At 35.2% G+C, this 25,319-nt stretch overlaps 1 pseudogene; it reads right to left on the bottom strand.

Moving 5' to 3' along the window:
* Window positions 1–13,092: 13,092 nt before the first annotated feature.
* LOC126007021 (60S ribosomal protein L7-like) overlaps window positions 13,093–25,319 on the bottom strand; it is a 57,069-nt pseudogene continuing 44,842 nt past the window's right edge.

Raw genomic sequence — 25,319 nt, 5'->3', positions numbered from 1 at the left:
CAGATGGATCAGAGGGACCTGGTATTTATTTAGGGCAGTGGCTTTATTATTTAATGAATTTATATGATTTTAGATGATGCTGATTCATTTAAAAACTAGTTGTTCTCTGCTTTTATGGGATGAAGTCTAACATCTCAAATTATCTAAATAATTTGGGGTGGGTGACTTTGTATTTGATGGGAATTTTTTTTCTTCGCCTTGATGGAATCAATTTATAGAGATGAAATGTCATTCTATCTGGTGTTATAATTTCTTTGAATTCAAATCTTTCTAGATTATTGGTTCCAGTAGCATTGATATAACTCCCACTGTGTGCAATTGGGATTTTGTACCCTTTAAGAAGGGCATTATCAAATAAGTAGGAAATCATTATAATGAAAATCATGAAAAATATGATAAAATAAGGGCCCTAAAATAACCTAAGTCACCCATGTAAGTAAATTAAATATTTTTTATCAATTGGGTATCTGGCTTTCTTTACTTTTTTTTCTTTCTTTTTGGGCCACACCCAGTGACGCTCAAGGGTTACTCCTGGCTATGTGCTCAGAAATCGCTCCTGGCTTGGAGGACCATGTGGGACGCTGGGGGATCAAACCATGGTTGGTTCTAGGATAGCTCGTGCAAGGCAGACATTTTATAGCTTGCTCCACCTCTCTGGCCCCAAAAGAAAACTAGGTTTGTTTGTTTGTTTGTTTGTTGTCACATCCGGCAGCTGGCAGCTTTCAGGGGTTACTCCTGGTTCTGTGCTCAGAAATCGCTCCTGGCAGGCTCAGGGGACCAAATGGGATGCCGGGATTTTAACTGGGGTCTGTTGTCTGAATGCAAGGGAAAGGCCTTATTGCTGTGCTATCACTTTCTTTACTATTAATTTAAAAGAAATCAAAGGCAAAATTTAAGAATGTCCTTTATTTTTTATTTAAATATTAATTTTAAAATAAGTATAGCTTACAATTTACATGTGAATGCAATTATGAGAAATAATAGAGATAGAACCTACCTACCTATCTTTTACCAGTTTCCCTCAATGAGCATCTGTAAATACATCTTTCATACAATGTCATGATATTAATACTGACAGTTAAGGCTCAGTCTAACATTAGGATTCCATTCTCCCTTTGTCACTGCCACTCCCACACTTTATTCTCTCCTTTATTCTTGCTCATGAAACTCACTAATCCTCCATTTTCTGTGATTCTGTTATTTTTAAGGACAGTGTATAGACAAAATTGTATAGTATGTCATTGATTTTGTTGTAAAGATAAAGGATGCAGTGACTGCTGTGAGGATTAAAGAGAAAAAAAATGGAGGGCAATTATGGTGCTGCCATTGACCTCAGATCCAACACTTAACCTCATCTAAAAAAATAAGCTAAATCTGCTAATTATGAAGATCCCTTCCAGTTCAAAATTTCTATGGTTCTATGAGTCAATCAAATGCTATTGCATCCTAATAGATATAATTGGAAAGCAGAATTGAGGCTTTGGGAATGAGAACTGAGAATCCAGCTTCTCTATAAGGATATTTCTAGCAATGTTCTCATTTTTCCTATTAGATGGTAATTTTCTTGCCATTTAAAATATCCCTTTATTTTCTGATACTAGCAAAGAACATAATATTCAGAGATTTTCCCCTTCCCCTTCTCTTAAGTAGGATTATAGAGCCTCCTCTGAAAATTACTTAAATAAGAAAAGTGTAAAACCATTATTTGCAACTCCGCACCTTTGTGCTCTTTCCAAATTTCCTAGGAAGGAAACTAAGTGAGACATTATACAGAGTTCCTTCTTGTAGTAAGGAAACCATAGACTGAACTTGATGGAAGGGTCAGGTGTTAGACTGTTATAGCTCCCAGTGCAAATATGATACTATTAGGACCTCTTCAAAATGTTTAACCAATTCAGCTCATGTACTGAAGAGCTTGTTTTCTCCCACTGTCTGGAAATCCATAATAATTTGAACTTTGAACCTATATATTAAGCAAAGACTATTAGGATTGGTGTGAACAGAGCAGGTATAGGCAATGTGATATCACTGTTTTTTTTTCACACCTCATTTACTATGGTTTTTCCAGTACCTCTAATACCTCTTGAATAGGATTCTGTGGCTACACTGTATTTTTCCCTATGAGACTCGAAGCCAGTATAAAGTAATTGTGATATATCTATGACTAAGTCAAAAGTAGATGTTGACAGCATCGAAGAAGGGGTCCACAATCTATTCTTGAATTTGCTTTAAATATAGAAAGAAGGTATTTGCATTTATTTTTAGTTTTTTTTAAATGTGAGATTCTGTGGTTTAAATGTTATTAATAATGGCTTCTTATGGACAAAATTCCAATACACACATTACTAAATGTGTCTCCACCTCTTCCAAGATCCCCAAAGACTCCTCCTTTACAAACCCCATCCCCAGCTCAATTATGTGGATTAGTTCTCATTCTCCTATTATGTTGAAGATGGGATTGATTTCGAAGGTAAATAAAAAACCAAGAAAATTTATCCTCTCCATTTTTATTTGTGTTTCTTTAAATCTCATACTGACAATAACAACAAAAATAAATGTCCCTATAATTTTTGTTCTTTTCTCCTTAGTCAACTGTAAGTCAAATGTATCGAATGTATCGACCAATAAGTTAAACAAAAGCAATTGGGTTAGTTTTCTTCAGTGTGTCACAAAATACACATGTATTTGTGAGCTATGAAATAAGAATTATATTATTTTGATGATTCTGTGTATTATTAAATACTTTATAATATGCACTAAAATAGGCATTTCTCAATATAGTATAAGCAGTAAAATATAAAGAAATAATTTTACTTGAAAGTTTCTACTTGGAATAACATTAAATAAAAAATTTCTCTGAGTTATAAGGCAGAGCATGGAAAAAGAGTCTTTTATTTTAGTGCCTTTAATAGCACCTTTCCTTTTTTGTCTAAGTGATCCCCATTCTCATGCTGTATTCAGCTCATAAATAATGTGTCATACCTGGGTGATATATTGGGGAAAGATGCTAAGTGCAAGTAATAGGGAAATGCCTCATTGTTACACTGGGTGAATATTTTGATTCATCCATAAAATAAGAAGGAACTACATGAAATGTAGAAATGAAGAAATGAAGTGCATTCTAGGAATCCAGATATAAGAACCAAAGGACAGGCTTACAGGTATCACAGCTTGGGGGAATCAGTTCTAACTGATTGTCTCTGCCTATGTGTGGTTTGCTCAGTAATCTCTGTTGGGGAGTTGAGTTGGATTGGTTCACCTTGACTTACCATGTGGCCACAAAGGGCTAATCTCTTTGACTGACAGTATTTAAAAAGCAGGTAACAGTGAAAAGTTAATCCCCAGATGAAAATTTCAGGGCTATGTATTAGGAAGAATTTAAGTTGAACTTCATAATCAAACACCTATTTCCACATGAGATAAACATGCTGAAAAGAATAATAATTTTAGTAGTGCCACTGAAGAATTTAACTATTTTTGTATAGCAGACTAATCATACTATCCTATGCCAAATGCACAGAACTTGGACATACTTTTCATTAGTCATGCAAAATATTTTAACATATTATATATAAACAATATATATAATTTTATATGATACTCTATTAGCTAAATGATTTATTGATATAGTTATATCAAATAAATATGCATATATGAAATAGAGTATAACATATATGTTATATATTTGAACTAATATATTACTATATGTTTAATTACTAATTAATTGAATTAATAACTAATGAATTGAACTAATATATATTATATACTGATATATATTAGTATATATAATATAAATACGTGTTTTATATAATAGTGATACTACTATGTGAAGGACAGATTTGTCTATGCCAAATGCACAGAACTTGGACATACTTTTCATTAGTCATGCAAAAAAATTTAACATATTATATATAAACAATATATATAATTTTATATGATACTCTATTAGCTAAATGATTTATTGATATAGTTATATCAAATAAATATGCATATATGAAATAGAGTATAACATATATGTTATATATTTGAACTAATATATTACTATATGTTTAATTACTAATTAATTGAACTAATAACTAATGAATTGAACTAATATATATTATATACTGATATATATTAGTATATATAATATAAATACGTGTTTTATATAATAGTGATACTAGTAGTTAAAATTTTATCTTCTTCCTTCTTTTCCCTTGTATTTTTCTTTTTGTTCTACATTTATTTCTTTTTTATTTTATTTTTTATTTAACCAACTTTATTACATACATGATTGTATTTGGGTTTCAGTCATGTAAAGAACACCACCCATCACCAGTGCAACATTCCAGATTGATGTTAGGTAATCCCTGGATTATCAGTATTATTTGAGGTGTATCAAAGTAAAAGTGCAGCCAGTAGAACCTTCATTATCAGCTTTGATCTAATCCTGAAGGTTCAAGTGTTCATTCAGGTTTTACATATACCATTATAGTTTGTCAAGGTGGGGTATTTGACATAAAACTGGAACAAAAACTGAGATAGGGCAAGAACTTTTCATTTACCTGGAGTTTTTCTTTGACCAATATCTATTTAAAGTTTAGTTGAAGGTCAGGCAGGATTCAGAAACTTGGAATTTTTAGTAATAAAACTGTAAAAAATGATCATAATTTTTGAGTAGTCCCTGTATTTATCTCCTCTTAATTCCCTTTATGTATGATAATTACATGTATTATAATTACTTCAAATGGGAGCCATCTTATTCTTGTTAAGTTGGTATCTGCATATAATGTTATGAAATTATGTTTGTCTTCAAATTTCCTTGAAGGTGATTGACACATTTCTATACTTTGCAGACATCCATGCTGCCTTCATAGTGGAAAAGCAAAAAAAAAAATAATAAAAAGAAATTTCTTAAGCTTTAATTTTTTAATTTTTGGCCATACTCTGTGGTACTCAGGAGTCACTGTTGGCTTTGTACCCAGGAATTACTCCTGGAAAATCCAGAGGAATCAGATGTGATTCTGGAGATCTAACGCAGGTCAGCCATGTGCAAGGCAAAGTCCCTACCCACTATACAATCTCCCTGGTTTCCTGGAGGTCTTAACTTTTATTATAGCAAATTGGATTCCACAGTAGAATCTTTAAAGTGCAAAATTTTTGACTTAGAAGAGGCTTATTAAGTAATAGAATCATAGGATGGAGAGATAGTTCAAAGAGCTGAAATGCATGTCTAGCATGTGGAAACCTGATGTTTGATCTCCAGCACTGAGGATATAGTCCTGATAACTCCTGAGAAGGGTAACTCTTCAGCATCTTGGGATAGGACCAACACATTGCTGGAACAGTCAATTACATTCATGATAGATAATTACATAGTCTCAAAAATGCATGCCCTAAAGATTGTGTTAGAATATATTATTAAGAGAAAAAAAATACAGGTTCTTTTGCTCTAAAGCGTGTTGAAAAGAGGATAATTGAGATCAAAATGAAGTAGAAAGTTGAACAGCAGATTGACACATTGCCCTATGGAAAGAGACTCCATGTAAGGAAGGAATAGTCTGCAACAAAAGGTGAAAAATATCCAGAACAAGGGGAGCATGGAAAGCACTACCTATCATCTGGATTAGTAAATACATTGGTCACCTATATAGCCAGTGAGCCTAGATAGAGTTCTGTTAGTAATGACTTCCTGCACACCTGTTTTTCACTAAAAGAAAAACTGCTAAAAACTCCATCCATTTGAACTGTTCTAGGGGAAGAAGGTAATTGTTCCATTTTAAAATTCTCCAAGATTACTCAGAAGTGCCCTTAATCAGAGAATAATATTTGATGCTGATCATGCTACATGATGATTGTGTGAAAGAGAATATAGGGGAACTGTGTAAGTTATGGCATTATGCACTAAATATCAAACCATATTACTCTGTTTGAAGCTAAAGCTTTGTCTAGAATCTAAACTCATTGGGTTCTTTTTCTGTTTCTATGTTTTCTAGAGAGTATGAGATACTACTTTCAACTCTTTTTTTTTTGGTAGAAAAGTAGCTTTCTGGTTATATTCATGTAGAACAAAAGTATAGTTTTCATATATTTTAGTATTAGACATTGAATCCTGATCTTAGTAATCTAGGAAATATTCCAAATCATCAGTACTAATATTTATAATAGCAATAACATACTTACTTTAACTTAAATAAATAAAGTTAATATGTCACTGAATAACAAGTCAAAGTCAGAACCATACTACTTATAGTAACAAATTTAGGGGCCGGAGCAATAGCACAGTGGTAAGGTGGTTGCCTCGCACCCAGCTAACCTAGGATGGACCTCGGTTCCATCCAGGCGTGGTCTCTCAAAACCATTTCTGAGTACATAGGCAAGAGTACCGAGCGTCACCGGGTGTGGCCCCAAAACCCAAAATTTAATCAGGCCAAGTTATAAATGTATGGGTTTTCTTTTCCTGTTATTTTTTTGTTTGTTCTTGTTTGGTGCTCAGGCTTATTCCTGACCAAGCACAAAAATTACTCCTGACAAGGCTTGTGGAATCATATAAGGTGTCAAGGATCAAATCCAGGTCTTTCACATGCAAAGAAATGCTCTCTCTACCTCTGTACTATGTTTTGCTATCGCCCCATATTTTTGGTTTCTATTTCAAACTCTCACTGATTCATTCACTAGTGATTAATGTAATCCTTAAAGAGCTTAAATAAGGTTTGATATTTCTCTCTCCTTCATATTCTCTTTTAGCCTGTTTTTTGTCATTCAAAATTCTCAGCTCTTAAAATCTTTCCAACTCCCATGCTTGCATCAGGGGCCCATCCCTTGCATCTGAGACAGATTTCTGTGTGCTCCCAAGGCTGAATTCATATGGTTTGATTATTCCCATTTAGCTCTCGAGGACAGCTGCTTGAGGGTGGTTGAGTGGGTTGCTGGAGTCTGTCCAGATCCATTTGGCTTGTGATAACTTAGAAGGTTTTGTTTCTTTCATTTGTTTCCCATTCTGGATTGTAAAATAAGGAAGTGTCACTGCTGTATGGAATGCGAAGGTAGCTGCTGGGTGAGGCTGAGAGAATAGTACATGTGCTTCATTTTGCCACCTGTTGGGCTGAAAAATTAATTCCTTTGTCTTTTGTGCTTTGCCCCTGGCCCCTGTGATTGCCTTTGGTTACAAGTTTAAGAACTATTTGACCTCACTTAAGTATAATGGCCATTTTAAGGCTAGAGCAATCTTCCACAAAACCCAAGATCAAGTAGACAGTAGAAAGTATCTGGAAGCATCTTGGGAAATTTTGCTTTACTCCTTTTTTATTTCCTATCTCTATTTTTCATGATTTTCTACTCCCCTTATCTTTGTGACACTGCCTCTTTTATCTTTCTACTTTTCCCACTCTTTGGAGATTTCTTGTTGATCATGTGGAATGTAGCCTTCACAGTATCACATGTTATACTTCCTTTCAGTGGACACAATGAATTTCTCCCAGCCTCCTGAGCATTAAGATTTTCTCTGTTTTTTTTTCCCTAGTCTAATCATCAATGATGAAGGGGGAGGACAAATAATATAAAGTTAATAAAAATATTTAGTGGTTCAGAAACAAGACCAAAAGGTAACTCCAAAACAAGGGTAAATAATAGATATTATAGATAAATAAATTTTATCCATATTCCCAGAGGTATGCTATACCATACACTACTTTTTCTAAGGTTCAAAATAGTGTTCTTTCTACACTAACAGAGATAGCTCAGGGCAGAGGAGATAGCACAGTGGTAAGTCATTTGCCTTGCACACAGCCGATCCAGGACAATAGTGGTTTAAATCCTAGCATCCCACATGGTCCCCCGAGCCTGCCAGGAGTGATTTCTGAGCTCAGAGCCAGGAGTAAGCCCTGATCGCTGCTGGGTGTGACCCAAAAACAAAAACAAAGAAACAGGTCAGAATGCTTGCATTAAAGCCCTAATTCTAATTTATAAAATGTAGCAACCATAATCTCAAATTTTATACCTCATTTTCTTTATTTCCACATAATATAAAATATATCTCACTTGTTAATTTATGGATTTTTGACACTCAATCTGTACCAGGCCTGGTGCGATTTTCAGCTATGTCCTATATACTAGAGTAAAATATATAAAAATTTTGATTAAGAAGTACAAATATAATTAACATGAAATATATATTTAATTATTTTAAAATTATTTTAGCCTTTTAAATAAACTTAAATAATAATAGTGACTATCTTGTATTAGTAATCAACTGAAGAAATAAATATTAACATGGCAGTCCTTCATAAAATGGACCCATATGTCTTTTGAATATTTTATGTGTATTTTCTTTAACAGCTATAACTCTTTCTAAATATTCTTTTACCGTGACGATTCTACCCACTGTTTATCTTGTCTTCTCTTTGTGAGCTGTTCAATAAGGAATTTTGGTAGAAGAGTCCCTCAGTTTAATGCTTATGATTGAATCATGTCATGGGATTGTCGAACTTGTTCTTATGGCCCCCATATGCGCTGATAATGCCACGGGGCACTGTTCCTGATCTGCATAGGCACATTGAAATGGGAAAATACTATACATACAAATAAGTTCTTATCTAATAGAGATTGGAACACACAAATCTTGTAGTGCAATGGGGCCTTACACCCTGAACATTGATATAATGACCTGGTACAGGCCTCAGAAGAATGGGCATCCTCCATTCATCCCTGAACCAGGGAAGCTATCTACGAAACATCCAAGGTTTTTCATAACAACACCTGGAAGCAGTCCTCTACCAGGGAAGACACTACCACAGCTCTGACATCGACCTGCTCAAAAGAGACTTCCCTTAAACTCAAAAGACTTGACAACAACAACGACCTGCTTACAGGACAGGGTTCTCTGCATTGCCCTTTAATTGTGAGGTGAAACGAGAAGACACTCTGCACCATCCTGACTGCAGTATAGGATATGCAGATTCCAGGATCTTTAATACATAAACATGATACCAACAACAGAGACTGTGTGAAAAATAAAAGTATATTGACACTACAGACAATGACCTGGATTGGACAAACTAGTTTGCCTGGAGCCTAGAGTTGGTCTTTTGCCAGGAAACTTCAGGGGTACGGTCTCTTTGTATTTAGGGCAAGGCTTTTCCTTTCCATGTCCCTCATATTTTGGTGGGCCTATGCAATAACTGCCACTCTAACACCGTTTTTACTGTACTCCTTTGACTCTAATCCTTAAGAAAAACAACCCACTTAAACTTTTGAGGTTAACTTAAACTAATATGCATGTCCATGGAAATGTAAAAAAAGTACTTTGCCTTCAATGTTTAAGGAGTTACATAAGTTTTATGTCTTTAGATTGCTTTTGTGTGCTGCTAAGAAATATTATGTACTACAATCTTGGGACTTGAGGGACAAAGTAATTGTACAGGGGTTCTGTTTTATTTTTCTTAATGTTCTTTGGCTGAAAGTTCAAAGTTAAGATATCAGCAATGGGACTACTGAGAAAGAAACATGGCAGTCCTTGTTAACTCATTCCTGAATACCTTTCTTTCTTTTTAACACAAATTAACCATATTTCTTAGTTTAAAAGTAAACATTATTATGCATTTTATATTTACAACCCATGAAGCTATTTACATTTTACAGTTTTGGTTAAAAATATACTTGTATGTTTGAATTGGAAAGGAACAGATAACTGATTATTGGGATAACTTGTCTAGAGTTGAAGTCACTGGCAGAGGTATAACTACAGTGGTGAATACAGAAAACAATTCTCAATTGGAGCATCCAGGATCACCCTTGTCCTTGGGATTTGACCCAAATAATTTTCTTACAATGTGAGAAACTTAGGTTAAGTGTGTGATTGCTCACCTGGCTTATATTTATGACTATTCCTCAGAAATGCAAAAGCCTAATTTGGTATTTATGTACAATTCTGTACAATTCATATTTACAATAGCGGTTCAGGAAAATAATTTGAATAGTAATAATAATAACCTGAAGAGTTATAAAGATTTCCAGAAGGTCAGAAAAGAAACAGATTTTAATAAATGGACATATCCAAGTTTTCCTCATATAGTCCTATGTTCATTGCAGCATGATTCACAATAGAAAAATTATGGAAATAAGTCAAGGAGCTAAAAACAGATGACTAGTTATAGAAACTATAATCTATATACTCAGAAGAATTCTATTAAACTCTAAGATAAAAGTTGCCACTTCATGGATGAAACTGGAAGTTATCATGCTGAGTGAAGTCAGCCAGGAAAAAGAAGAATAGAGAATGATCTCTCATACATGAGACATAAGAAAGCACAGCAATGGAATAATAAATGACCAAAAGAAACAGAATCTAAAAACTTTTATTTATAATGAACCTTACCATGTTAGAAAGACATGGCTTCAGGGGAAGGGTAAATAGAGGACTTGAGGTTGAGAGGGAGCTGAAATGAAATCTGGAGAAATTAGTGGGAGAAATAAACATACTTGTGGATGTTAGGATGTTTAATGTATAAAATACAACTAACAATATAGCATTACATATATAGCATACAATGTAAAGTACCATGAATGATATGAAATAAAATTATTTTTTAAAATCAATGCATATATAAAAAGACAAGCTTAAATGACACATGTTAGTCTGACACTGGTTCTCATCTATGATGGCAAATGGGAAGCATCTACTAGTTAAACAAATCCCAGTGTTATGTTGCAATTAATCATCCAGACCAATTAATCATAGTCTCTGGATAAATATGATACAGGTAGACATACTATATACATTTATATCTACATGCATATACCTTAATATTCATCAGCAATGCTCTTGTTCATACAAGACTTAAACATTGGCATAGAGAATACTGCATACTAAAAATGATCAGAACACCCTAGGTCATGTGTGTCTTACAATTAGGCTCAATAACTAAATCAAATGCATTTAACTAGAAACCTCTCAGGGCTTCTATGTTGTTGTTATCATGAATAAGTGGAAGCCATAAAAAAACTGAGCAGCTTTGAAGTGGGAGAGAAATGCTACTAACAATAATATGCTTTGATTGTTATTTTCTCCTTGGTTATAAGAACTTTGCCAAATATTATCTAAAACAAAGTTGGAGTCCTATTATATTTTTATCTCTTACAGCAATTCTAAGACCTAGCATCAAAATGTCTTCCTGTAGCACACTCTGGTTCATAGATCCCAAAGAGGTTGTGTATGTCATCTCAGAAATTCATTCTTCCTTGAACTTACAACATGTTTCTACTCTGAGGGCATTTAGAAAGAATTGCTTAGAAAAAGTCCTGCAGGGAGCCTGTCATAATGATGCAGCTTTAAAGAATATCCCAAACCACTTGTGGGGAATCACTATCCTTCTGCTTTTTGCTTTCTTTCTTCATCACCAAACTTTCTGCAGTCTTTTGGTTTGGCTTGCAAGGCAGAATTTATGCTCTGTTGCTTACTGAATAGCAATTGCATTTTATCCAATAGTCTTGTTGCGTTTCAATTTCTCACCAGCAGAACAAAGTAATATCTTTCCAAAATTTTGCTTAATATGTTTATCTTTATTTTTTTCATTGTTCACTCATATTAAAGGGATTTTTTGTCCTTAGCATGAAGTCAGGTAAAATATGTCCACTTTTGGCAAGCAGGTCACAATGTAAAATATTATATGGAGAAGCAGAAACTCTACTGCTTGTATGTGAATTTGTATATGTGGGGAGTCATGTATTTATGTGTCTATTTGTGCAATAAATATCTGAATACTTTGGTGTATGGAAATAATTGCCAAATGGGAGCTCTGCTTATCTTGCAGAGACTACCTGGTTGAGTTTCAGACACAAACATTACATTAACATCTCAGTCTCTGATCTTCCTATTTAACTCATCGAAACATCCAGAAAACAGTTGTTTTTTATGGTTAAGAATTGATATTTTGGATTTAGGTGGTGTAATTATTCACCCTATAAGTTTACCTTAGAATAGAAGAAGAAGAAGAAAGAAGAAGAAGAAGAAGAAGAAGAAGAAGAAGAAGAAGAAGAAGAAGAAGAAGAAGAAGAAGAAGAAGAAGAAGAAGAAGAAGGAGACGAAGGAGAAGGAGAAGGAGAAGGAGAAGGAGAAGGAGAAGAAGAAGAAGAAGAAGATGAAGAAGAAGAAGAAGAAGAAGAAGAAGAAGAAGAAGAAGAGGAGGAGGAGGAGGAGGAGGAGTACATGCGGTAAGGCGTCTGCCTTGCTCACACTAGCCTAGGACAGATCGCGGTTTGGTTCCCCACATTCCATATGGTTCCCAAAGCCAGGAGTGATTTCTGAGCGCATAGCCAGGAGTAACCCTTGAGTGTCTGTCACAGGGTATGGCAGAAACCCCCCCCCAAAAAAAAAGGAAAGAAGGAGGAGGAGGAGGAGGGCCGGGGAAGGTGGGTGGTAGGAAAGAGGGCATCAGGGAGGTGAGAGGAAAACTGGTTACATTGGTGTGGTAGAAAATATGCACTGGTAAAGGTTGTTGTACATTGTATAACTGTAACTCAATCATAAACAACCTTATCTTTGAAAAAAACTACATTATAAACATATTTTGACGATGGTGTTTAAATTTAAAAAATTTTAAAAAATGAAGTTCTTTTTTCAATGTCTTAAAATCTTTTACACACTATTCATTTCTCATCAAAAAAATTTTAGTATAACTTCCCATATCTCAGTTACCTGAGTCTAATTTGCCTTCCAATTAAATGCCCCTGGTTGTTTGGCCTTTTCCTCCCTGCAGTACAATTATACATTTCTCCTCTTTCCCTATCAGGTCTGGAAAAACACTCTACAGGTGTTTTTATATTAGCATATATATCTTCAGCTCTGAATGAACATAGTGGTTCTGAACTATCTGATATGAGTCTATGGGCTAAATTGATAATAAGCCTGTGGAGACAAAGATGTCAGCAATCTTTCTAGCTAGGCCAAAAAAGGTGAGCAAAATGCCAATTGCAGAACCAGTGGTGAACAAACTAACTGCAGAACAGAGAGACAGCACTGGATTAATGAAATCACAGGGTTCAGCCGGCGCCCGGAACTAAAGCAGCTTTCGGGAAGGCAGATGGCAAAATAATAAACCCAAGTTAATCGCAAAGTCAGGCGTCCAGTAAAGCAGCATCTGCTTGAAGAAAAAAGCGCAACAGTCTCTCCACAGTGACTTCTCTCCTGCTCCTGTCAAGCAGGGAGATGTGGCGAGTGGGATTAACAGGGCAACGAACCACAGCACCAAGGAGGCACATATGCAGCAAAGCTTTGACCTGTTTTTGCCTGGAATTTGCCCAGGTCAGCCAGCTGTAGATCTGATTATCAGAGGCAGCTTCAGTGCTGGTTTCCTCATTTTTTCTCCCACTTAAAAAACAGCCACCACCAGGCTCAATTGTTTGCTACCAAGCTTTCCACATTGCCGTTTATCAGAAACAGTCTGTGCACCCAAGAACATAACCTCATTTAAAGTGAGTTGGCAGGATGTCAACATCATGTTTCCCTGCCCCATTGGAGAAGCCTTCCCTTTAGGCCATTTGATTTTGTGTCTGTCATAATTACCACAAATAGCTTCCACTTCCAGGCAGAAGCAAAGAGGCTGCTATCCTGCCTGGACTCTGTCATCATAGTTGTTTTAGTTGGTGACCATGGTTTTAGGCTTGAATTTTTCTCCTACTTTATCATGCATGTGTATTTTCTTAACGTTATCTCATGGAGTTCTAGTGGATTGTAAGTGGGTGAGAAAATAAATTCCTGGAGGCTAGAGTGCTAGGACAATGAGCAAGGTCTTTGCCTTGAACATGGTTAATCAGTATTTGATCCAGGCTTCCTATATTGACTCCAGAGCTCTAAAAGGAATGATCCCTGAGGACAGAGCCAGACAGAATTCCTGAACATTGTTGAGTGTGGTCTGACTACCAAGACCAATAAAAACCAAAAAGCAAGATATAGAAGCTGGAGTGGTAGCACTATGGTAGGGCCTTGCATGTGACTGACCCAGGAGGGATTCAGGTTTGATCCCCTGCAACCCATATGGTCCTTTGAGCCAGGAGCAATTTCTGGGTGCAGAGCCTGCAGTAACCCCTGAGCACCTCCAGGTGTGGCCAAAAAACAAAATAACAACAACAAAAAAAAAACAACAAAAATTAAAAAAAAGCCACCAACAAAAAATAGATTTCTGAATTTGAGAAACATGGGGTTTTACTTTTTTCTTACTATAATTTTTTCTAAATTGTTACAAACCTTGGGTGAAGAGATAGTTTCATTGGTAGGACACTTGCCTTTCCTGTGGCCAACATGGGTTCAATCCCTGATATCTCCTAATATCATTATGGTCTCTTTTTTTTTATTTTATTTTTGGGCCACACCCGGTGACGCTCAGGGGTTACTCCTGGCTATGCACTCAGAAGTCGCTCCTGGCTTGGGGGACCATATGGGATGCCCGGGATCGAACCGCGGTCCATCCTAGGCTAGTGCTGGCAAGGTAGTCACCTTACCTTTAGCGCCACTGCTCTGGCCCCTCATTATAGTCTCTTGAGCCCTACCAGGTATGATTCTTGAGTATCACTGTCTATGTCCCCAAAATTGTTTGACAAAAAAATTTTTTTTTTCCAGTTTTGGGATTTTAATTGAGGGCCTCAGACATGTCAGACTTGTGTTCTATCTATAAATTCATCAAGTCTCCAGAGCCTCAAAAATTTGAAAATGCTAATACACCTTGTGAATAAAGAGATCAGAGTTGGAAAATTTCCTGATAATTTTAGGCTTAGAAATGTTTTTGAAGATTATTTATTATGACTTGATTTGTGTCACTCTTCCTGTCCCCATATATATATATATATATATATATATACATATATATATATATATACACATAAATGTATAACACAAGACTGAAGCCCTATCTTAGCTGATGCTGTAGTAGTATCAAAACAGCAGCTTAAACAAGATGTATCTTAATTAAGGCTTTGGAGACAGGGAAATCCATGAGGAAGGAGCTGGACCATATGCTGCTTCAGAAATTTACTTTTTAAAGTTTTCTTATATGAGGAACTTTCTGGGGCCACCTTCTCAAAGGCACTTAATGTTTTGAAGACTTTGTCCTTAAAACCTAATTCACACCTAAAGCCTCAAGTACCAATATAATCTCACTGAGGATTCAACGTATCAATTTTGGAGATGCACATTCTTTCTAAAGAAAATCCCAATGTCCTGGAGTATTTTAGTATGGGGAATTATTTAGTAACAGAGTTATTACAGATGCAAATGGTTTAAGATAAAGTCATACTGAAGTAGGCTGGAACACTAATTCAAATTTGGTGTTTTTATAAAAGGGACAAATTTTATGCAGATACACAGAGGGAGAGGATGAGAGAATCTCAGGATTAGGCTGCAACAGGCTAAATAACCACCAGAAGCCAGTTGAGGTCCATTGACTTCTGATGAATCATGACCTTCAAAATCCCCAGATTTCTAGTCTTTGGAATTATGAAAGAATACTGTGGCTCAAACTATTTAGTCTGTGGTACTTTGTTATGATAGCCTCAGGAAGTTAGCGCAGTATTATGGGGAATACGAATCTACAGAATTTATTTTGCGAAAGGTGATTTAATAGGCTTACGGGAATAGCAATTATAGCAAAGAGAATATTTTCAGCTCTTTAAAATTCTAAGAAGTTTAAGGCCCAATATAAATAAGATTGTTGGTGTCTTTAGATAGAGTTCATTTTGACTATATAGATATTTCACATGTAAAAGAAAAATCTCGGATTAACCAAGTGAGCTATTTTTGTAAAACTAATGGACACATGCCCTCTTATACCCCCATGCTCAAATTATAAAACTCGTTTCATTACTTGAGTTGATGATAATCTTTCAGTCTTGCCCGAGTAGCTGCAGCCTCCTTTAATTAGATGGGTTGGCAAAGATGTCCCAGGAGTTACGCTAGCTGTCTTTATGGTATTCCTTTATCCCACTGGCTTGAATTAAAATGGAATATCTTACAATTCACAGCTGCATATGAGTTAGTGGAATAGCTATTTTATTGATACATTCCTAAAGTTGAAAAGTGACATGCATAATTGACAGTTTCTAGAACCCATAAATTGAAAAAATTAATTTGGAGACTGGCATAGGCTTGTAAATTTTTTATTTTCCATACTTAGAATACTGAAAGAACAATCAGCCAGACATACCACATCAAACAAAACCAACATCTGTAGCAACAATGTGTTAGTTACAGTGTTTGTTGAAGTGAAGGAGTTTCCCAAAATTGATATTTTAGAAACAATGAATGCTACTATGATATTATTTGGGTTTACATTTGGATTGTGCTGTATAAGTTTTCTAAGTGATAGTTTCTGTATGTGATTTTAGTTTGACTTTACAAAGGATAATAATAATGACTAAATTCATTTTTACAACAGGGGAAACTGAGAAACTATTTAAAAAGATGCCTATTACGATGCTTTGGTAGGTGGTAAGGCTGGGAATTGGGCTCTTGATGGTGTGATCTTGAAGATCATAAAATCTTGCATCTTGAGCAAGATGGTTCTTCCAAAAGAGACACCTTAGCAAATTGAATGCATGTGGGTGTTTTTATTCTATTTTTCCTGTGTTGCTACAGACCTGCTATAAAGTCATCACAGAGCAATCTGCACTGACATTTGGGAAACCCCAGATTGCAGCTGGAGGCTATGTGACAGAAAGAGACCCAGAATGGAAATAGGTTCTGCTGTTTATGAAGGGAATTACTAGTGTAGATAGGAAAAATAGCTCATTTTTTTCTTTAATCGGTCATCTATGTTTGTGGTAGAGCTTGAACAATTTTATCAAAGGTGAATACAAATCAATCATTTCAGCTGACATTTTGAAAATACTTCAGGGTGGCATAAAGTTAATATATCAAATGTCATTAAAGGTTTAAAACAGCCAAGATAAAATAAATATACATTTTTAACTTTTTTTTTGTAGTGGCATAATATTATTCTTTTATACTTGCAATTTGCTGAACTATGCCCAAACCAGAGTGCCAGAACTCTTCCAGTTTTCCCTAAATCTACTCCATTCGCACTGCTTTTACCTTTATATTATGTTATATTGACTGTATCTCAGGATTGTTTCCATTGGCAATTGTCTAAGCACTTGCTTTGTTTATTTATGTTCTGTAAATGAGTGATGCTAAAACAGATTCAAACAAATGACAAGAAGAACTAGGAAAATAGGTAAGAATAAGTGCAAAGGCACTGGGACATGCCATGTCAATGAAACTGCTGTTTCATTACATTTGTTTATAGAATAGGTACAATAATAGGTAAACCAACAGAGCAATTGTGTGGTATGGAGGTGGGATAATAGGAAATGAAGCATGATATTTGGTGTTGGGCCAGACCATGCTGAGAGGTCAAGTGTGATGACTGAGAAGATGCTATTGGATTCAACAATTAACAGGCCATTGATGACCAACATGAGAGCCATTAGGTCAAGTGTTGTGGAAAGAAGCCAAATAGACTGCAGGAATTAAGAAGCAGTTTGAATATCAGAAGGAGAGACAGCTAGAATAAATGCTCCAAATGTGTGTTAACAGAGAAAAAGATGAAGGGGCAGGAACCAGATGGCATTGCATGTCAGGGTTGAGAGTAGCTATAGTTTAGGATGAGGAAAACCCCAACAAAAAGATATGCAGAAAGGGTCGGCACGGTGGTGCTAGAGGTAAGGTGTCTGCCTTGCCAGCATTACCGGGTGTGGCCCCAAAAAATATGCAGAAGAGTAAAATGAAGAATCATTGGTTATAAACAACAAATAATAATGAAGGTTATACAATACAATGAAACACTGAAGAGGAGAAGGCCTCTTGTATATTGCTTGTGCATAAAATGGGACAAAAGGGTAAAATGGTGTTTAGGGCTTTATGTCCACTGAACTCTATTTCTCCTGAGACCTAGGCAAATTTCACTAAACAGAACTGTTGTAAATAAGATCCTGGAAAGAACTGGAAAGGAGCTATGGGGAAAAGGAACAGGATGACCTGAAAGGAGAAAAAGTGATAGCTGGCACAGAGACACTTAAAAAAGGCAAGAAATCTATAAGAGTTTTTGGAAACCCCTAAATCCAGGGTTAGCATAACCAGAATCTTAGAGATTGGGTGCAGATAGGCAGAACAGAAAGGATCCAAAAGATAAAATGGAAGACTTCAAAAGAATTAGGAAACACTTGGGGCCAGAAAGATAGCATGGAGGTAAAGCATTTGCCTTGCATGTAGAAGGACAGTGGTTCGAATCCCAGCATCCCATATTGTTTCCTGAGCCTGCCAGGAGCAATTTCTGAGCTTAGAGCCAGGAGTAACCCCTGAGCACTGCCGGTGTGACCTCCCCCCCAATAGGAACCACAGAGAACCCAATGCCTACTTAAGAAATCTTTGGTTAACAACAAAGTCCACACTATACAGTCTCTGTATTAACAGTATGTATTCACAGTAGTTAATAACATAAACAACCTATCCATACCAGCCTTGCCTTTTGTTATTGAATTTCTGGTCAAGCACACTTTCAAATATGGTATATATTTAATTTTTAAAGTATTTGATGTCAATAGGATATTATAGAATAGTTACTACTTTAATAACTACTATAGCATAATACAAAGTACGTAATATCAAGATTATTTTTATAAAATGAAAATTTGAACATCATATTAATCCAAGAATCTTGATGGATATCTATTGATTTGAAATTTAACTCCCTAGTATGACTCACAGGCCTGCTCAATGGGGTCCTAAGGCACTCCATTTATAGAGAGAATATCTAGTGTGAGTATGAGAACTTCTGATGTCTTTTTTCTGGATCAAGAAGAATGCTTAGGATTGGAGTTTTATCAGAATCAGCCAAGAACATCTTCATATAAGGTGAAGACAGAATGATGAGACAGTTAAACTAAAGTAAAAGCCTAACACTATGCCAAAGGCAAATGTCATTTCCTCCAGAGATATGAATATTTTCCTGAGGAAGAATAATAAAATCCATTTGTAATATGTTAAATCATAGATAATGACATTTACCATTTATATACATAGTATTAAGTACCATTTTACTTACTAGTTATTTTAAGCAATGTTTTATTTCATTATGAAACATTATTAGGTATATACTTTGATCCTGTACATTTTATAGACAAAGAGAAAAACTAACATAGAGAGGTTAACTAATTATAAGGTTTCTATATAGTGGTCTTGCAGTTAGGAGAATTCAAATTCCAGTAATTTCAATATTAGTAAAAAAATTATATGACATACATTGAGAAAAAGATAACATTGGAATTTGAGGAGCCATATTTCCTACCTTCTTGCTTTTGGGACATCAAGGAGGTCCTTAAATTAGCACTAAGGACCTGGATATTAAGTTATTAATAAATAGTTTGGAAAACTATTTATTTATTGTGTGAAAAAAAGCTGTGTGTGGGGGAGACAGATACACAGAGAAAGAAATTATGAGAAATGGAAAATCATATATAACTGTGATTCCCATGGGGTTTGTGGCATACTTCTCTGTGGTTCCCATGGGGTTTGTGACATACTTCTCTCTGATTCCCATGGGGTTTGTGGCATACTTTTCTGTGAGACTGGGAAAATCCATGCATGACACAAGAATATAAAAGGTCAAAATGTGACCTGACACACATCCCTTCCTAGTGTTATCCCTCTTACTAGAAGCAAGCATGCATCTTTCAGAGCATTTGATAGGATTGAAGTAAATAGAAAAAGTAGTTGGTTTCAACTTCTTTATTCATTTTAGTGGAAAAGAGGCTGAAAGAGAATCAGTCTTTTGAATGAATTTAACTTGGATCCTATAGAAAGAATCGAGCAATGAGTCACTTCAATGATCTTGAACAAGACAATAACATAAAACTTATAACTGACCTACTTCAAAGCAAGGACGTGCCACCACAAGATGCACATATTTCAAACACATCAAATGAGTTGACTGGATTTTGCTCACTCAATTATCAGGATTTTCCACATCTAAGACACATTTATGGAATGTTAGATTTGGGTAACTTTCTCTGTCCTCTTCTTCATATAAATCTTTTTTTTTCCCCTGTGGAAATCTTATAAGTCTCAATGGATATAGCATGTATTTCTATTGTCATAAAGAACAGTAAATTATAAGCATGTCACTAAACTCTAAGCCTTTTTAAGAGCATACTTGGAATTATATTCTTGGTATTCACAGCAAGGAACAAAAAGCACATGGTAGGTGCTTAATAAAAGTTTGATGAATACATAAATGAATGAATACCTGTAAAACATTTAATGGAGCTACATTTGTTGTTGCTGTCACTTCTTATACATTTTGGTGGATTATTATTTTTTTTTTTTGCACTGGCACATTGCTCCTACTGAGAAATAAACAACCCTTTCCTTTCCCCTTGGGAAATTCCAAGGGTGTCATTTGTTAAATTGGGCTCTTTATGGCATGCAAATAATCCTATATCAATTTGTTTTCTCTTCCTTTATGAAAAGAAATCTGCTTTAAACTAGAATTCCCGTCTGATTGAGAACCTAAGTGCAAATAACTTTAAATCTTGATCATAAAAACTCCACTGAAGTATTAGTATTTTTAATGTTGTATAAGGAATACAGGATCTACACATGAGAGACATGTGTTCTATCCCTGAACTTGGCCTGCACTTTTTTTTTTTTCCTTTGGGGTGATGCATAGGCCCCACTTTTCTGGCCTGGGCTTTTTTACTTAATACTTAAAGTAATTTTGATTTGAAGAACCATTGTTTTCCCTTTTTAAATGAGTATAATGTGATCTAAAGTATTTGATTAACTTACTCAAGATAACCTTTTAACCAAGTAAAGAAGTCATAATTCAATGCTAGATTTATTTTACACCAAAAGTCACACAAGGGAGAGTAATATGGATATTTGCGCTCAGAAGGCTCTCTGACCACTGCATGGAGAATGATTCTCAGAGTAATAGGTCCCCAGCTGAACAGACATGAATGAGCACATGGCTGGGACTCCTGTGAGAGATAATGGGCAATTTTGATATGGTGAAAAGTAGATCTTTTAGTAGACATTTGCATTTATTGGTTTGAATTTCAGAAAGAATGGTTTGACTCATGAATATTATTATCATTTGTGTTGTATGATTATTTTATTTAAGTACCCACCAAATTTCAATTTAGTGGTCAGAAGAAATCAAGGAAGAATCTATTAATAAATCTGAGTCATAGGAAAATTACTCCATATAACCTGTTAAATAACTTTGTTGTGGATCACACCAAGAGATGCACAGAAATTACTCCTGAGTTTGCACTCAGGAATTACTTCTGACAGGGGGCCAATATTCTGGGGATTAAATCTGCATGAAAAGCAAACACTCTACCCACTGTACTATCCTTCCATCGTCTACCTGTTTAGTTTTTGGCCTCTATTTTATGCTATTGTATTTTTCCTTGCTTAAAAATAATTCTTCACTATTAAATTTCTGGTTCTCATTCTGATTTATTTTCAAATAACATAACAAAATGAATTAATTCTACTTATATATGACAAACTTATCTTAGAGTCAGATGAACTATTTGCTTCTATGACTTACTTCCAATTGTTGCTTTGGAATTGCAAGTTACAGTAATCTATTGTTCTTTCCATTTTGAATAATTACATTTTACTTGTAGTTAAGCATTTAGCCCTGTGATATAGCTTGGTTTATCATATTGGTTATAAATAAAATATATAAGTCCCAGTTTCGATTATCTCACTAATAGACTTCAAAATATTCTAAGATAAAAGGTAGTACAGGATGGAAGTAAGTGATAAGAAGCATTATCACATTGAGCAAAGATAAGAGAACATACAAGCCATAATAAGCTGAATACAAATTTTTCTTTAAACTAGCTTGGTTGACGCAGTGAACTGCTGTAATGAATACCCTTCATGTATTCATGAACCCCCTACCTCATTAAATTACAAAGAGCTGGTTCCTATTATAGAAACTGAAACATGTTTACTTTTTCAGAACCTTAAATTTATGGCTTAGACACTGGCAAGGCGAGAGCTACTCCAGGCTTGCTCCTGGATGCTGGTGGTAAAGAGTAACAGAAACTATAATAGGTACTTCACTCAGGACAGAGTGGCAGCAACACTATGGCCAATTTTCAGGCTAGAGAATTTGGCTCTGGGACTAGAATACTGACTACTCTTTGTGGGTTGATTGTATATGCCATGAAATCTGTGCTGGTTCTTATGGTGATAATTTTTCTAGACCATGTTTGTGGTATATAATTTTAGACATTTCGTTTTTCTGCACAACCATACAGATAGAGGCTTTGTCTGCTCTACTAGAATCTGTGCTTAGCCCTACTAGTTTGTTACCCCCAATACCTTCCTAGTAAATCCATTCATTTTTTTTCTCTTTTGTATTTTTGGGCCACACTCGTTTTAACGCTCAGGGGTTACTCCTGGCTATATGCTTAGAAATCGCTCCTGGCTTGGGGAACCAATTGGGACACCCGGATCAAACTTTGGTCCGTCCTAGGTCAGCCGCATGCAAGGCAAATGCTCTATCGCTGCGCCACTGCTCTGGCCCCTTAAATCCATTATTTTGTTTGCATTATCCAGGGTTGATTGTTACTTATGGAGTCATATATCTAAATTCTATGCAAAATACTAACTTTGAAGAATTCCCACCAGCTTTTCCTCCTTCATATTTTTTTCTTGAAATGTCTTTAGAATAAATTTGACTTGGTCTTTACTAAGTTGTGCCCACTGGACCTGAAATTTTGATACTTATCTAGCTCATTTAAGTGTGAACATAAATTGAGCTCTTTAAATGTAAAACTAGTTATCAGTACCATGGTATCATGGTATCATGGACATACTCAGACAATTTTTATGCTCATGATCCCGTCATGGCCAGGCGAATTGCTTTTCTACCCCTCCACATATATATACACACACACATATATATATTATGAATTCCCAAGGACCATTATTTAACATACTTGCTCTATACTATAAAAGAATACTGTTTTATTTGGCAGATAGAGACCTTTCTTTTTTTTAAATTTAAATTTTTTTTATATTTTTATTTTTTTATATTATTATAAAATTTTTAAAATATTTTTATTTAAACACCTTGATTACAAATATGATTATAGTTGGGTTTCAGTCATGTAAAGAGCACCCCCCCTTCACCAGTGCAACATTTCCACTACCAATGTCCCAAATCTCTCTCCTCCTCACCCCCACCCCCACTTGTACTCTTAGGCTTTCTACTCCCTCATTTATTTGCATTGTTATGATAGTTCTCATGTAGTTATTACTCTGCACTCATCACTCTTTGTGGTGAGCTTCATGTCGTGAGCTGGAACTTCCATCCCTCCTGTCTTTTGTCTCTGAGATTTATTGCAAAAATGTCTTTTTTTTTAAAGACCATAGATAAGTGAGACTATTCTGCATCTATCTCTCTCCCTCTGACTTATAATAATAGATTCCATGTACATTCATGTATAGGAAAATTTCATGACTTCATATTTCCTGATGGCTGCATAATATTCCATTGTGTATATGTACCACAGTTTCTTTAGCCATTCATCTGTTGAAGGGCATCTTGGCTGTTTCCAGAGTCTGGCTATTATAAATAATGCTGCAATGAATATAGGTGTGAGGAAGAAATTTTTGTGTTGTATTTTTGTGTTCCTATGGTATAGCTGGATCGTATGGAAGCTCAAAGAGAGAGGCTTTTCAAATAAGTTTTAAGAGCCAGAGCGATAGCACAGCAATAGGCCTTTTGCCTTGCACGCAGCCAATCTAGGGCGGACCTTGGTTCTATACCCGGGCATCACAAATAGTCCTTTGAGCCAGGAGTGATTTCTGTGTGCATATCCAGGAGTAACTCCTGGGAGTCACAGGGTGTGGCTCAAAAAACAAACAGAAGAAAGTTTTAAGACACACACCCATATTTACCTTAAAAACTGTAGAAATTATTTTTGTTTTAACTCTACATTTCATATCCTTATTTTTATGTATAACTTCGCCATTATCTAGCTAAATTTTCAATACAAGGTAGAGTATAGTACATCATAGTAATTAAAGGTATAGAACTGATCATATTGCATATCAAATTCTAGCTCTCTGCTTAATGTTTGTTGGACTATTGAAACAACTATACTTTGATGATTCATCTGTAAAATAGCATAATATTCCATCTCTGTTGTTGGAAGGCAAAGGCCAATTTTTTTATATAGGGACATACAGAACATGTCATTATGTATCTCAAACATTACTGTGAAAGATTTATAATTCACAATGGTCACAATAAAAATTATTTGAAAAATATCAAAATTTAGTTATTAGGCAATTTTTCTTATTTTTGTGCTATTTTCAATTGCAGAAATAAGGCCATGCCTTATGTCTTCTAAAAGTATAACCACTGGAATACAAAAGGAATCATAAAACAATGAGCCTGAACCTCTTTCTTTGTTGCTAACATAAAAGAACTATAATCCATAAATTTAATTTTAAAACACATTGATTTTATAACATATTATCAGTTATCTTCTGCTCCATTTAAATATTGTTTAATATACTGACAGACTTTCTCAATTTGGGTGCTAGTTTTCAATAGATCATAAAAAAAGAATCAAAGTGTAATCATGATATTTTATACTTAGAAGGCTTCTTAGATATTAAAGTTCTTAGTTACTACCTAAGAAGAAAACCTCATTTTCCTAAAGAATTTTCAGCCTAATTAGGCTTGGATAACAGAAAGACCCACTCAGGTACTGAAAGAGAGTTTTATAATCCAACAACTGTATTCATTTAAGTTTTCAACCACCAGTCTTCAGACAGGTGCTGGTCAACAGGTGGAGGAAGGTTGAAAACCACTAGTCTGCCACCATGGTTATAATTTCTGCTCCATAAACCAGATTGAAGGTCAAGTCCATGGGTGTAAATGGTTATAGAACACAAGTAGAAAAATTTAGTCTATGAAGAAGTATGTAGAAGGAAATAAAAATTAGACTGCTATTCAAATAGTTTTACAAAGTAAAATTTATACAGCTAGATATTACAGGTAACTAACATCAGTGTTTTTCCTCTTTTTTTGATGGGGAGGTTCACACCTGGCTATCCTCAGGATTACTTCTTGCACTGCATTTCTGAATTACTCCAGATGGTGCTCAGTGAACCAAATGGGATGCTAGTTGTAAATCTGGATCATGTGCATTCAAGACAAGCACCTTACTTGCTGTACAACCTCTCCAGCCCCTCGACATTTTTCTTATTTTTTGTTTTTGTATATACAAGATGGTACTGAAGGATATGCTTGATGCTC

Source organism: Suncus etruscus, chromosome 4 (assembly GCF_024139225.1).
Source record: "Suncus etruscus isolate mSunEtr1 chromosome 4, mSunEtr1.pri.cur, whole genome shotgun sequence".
NCBI lineage: Eukaryota > Metazoa > Chordata > Mammalia > Eulipotyphla > Soricidae > Suncus > Suncus etruscus.
Note: the sequence above shows the minus strand (reverse complement) of the source record. Positions and strands in the feature narration are given on the sequence as shown.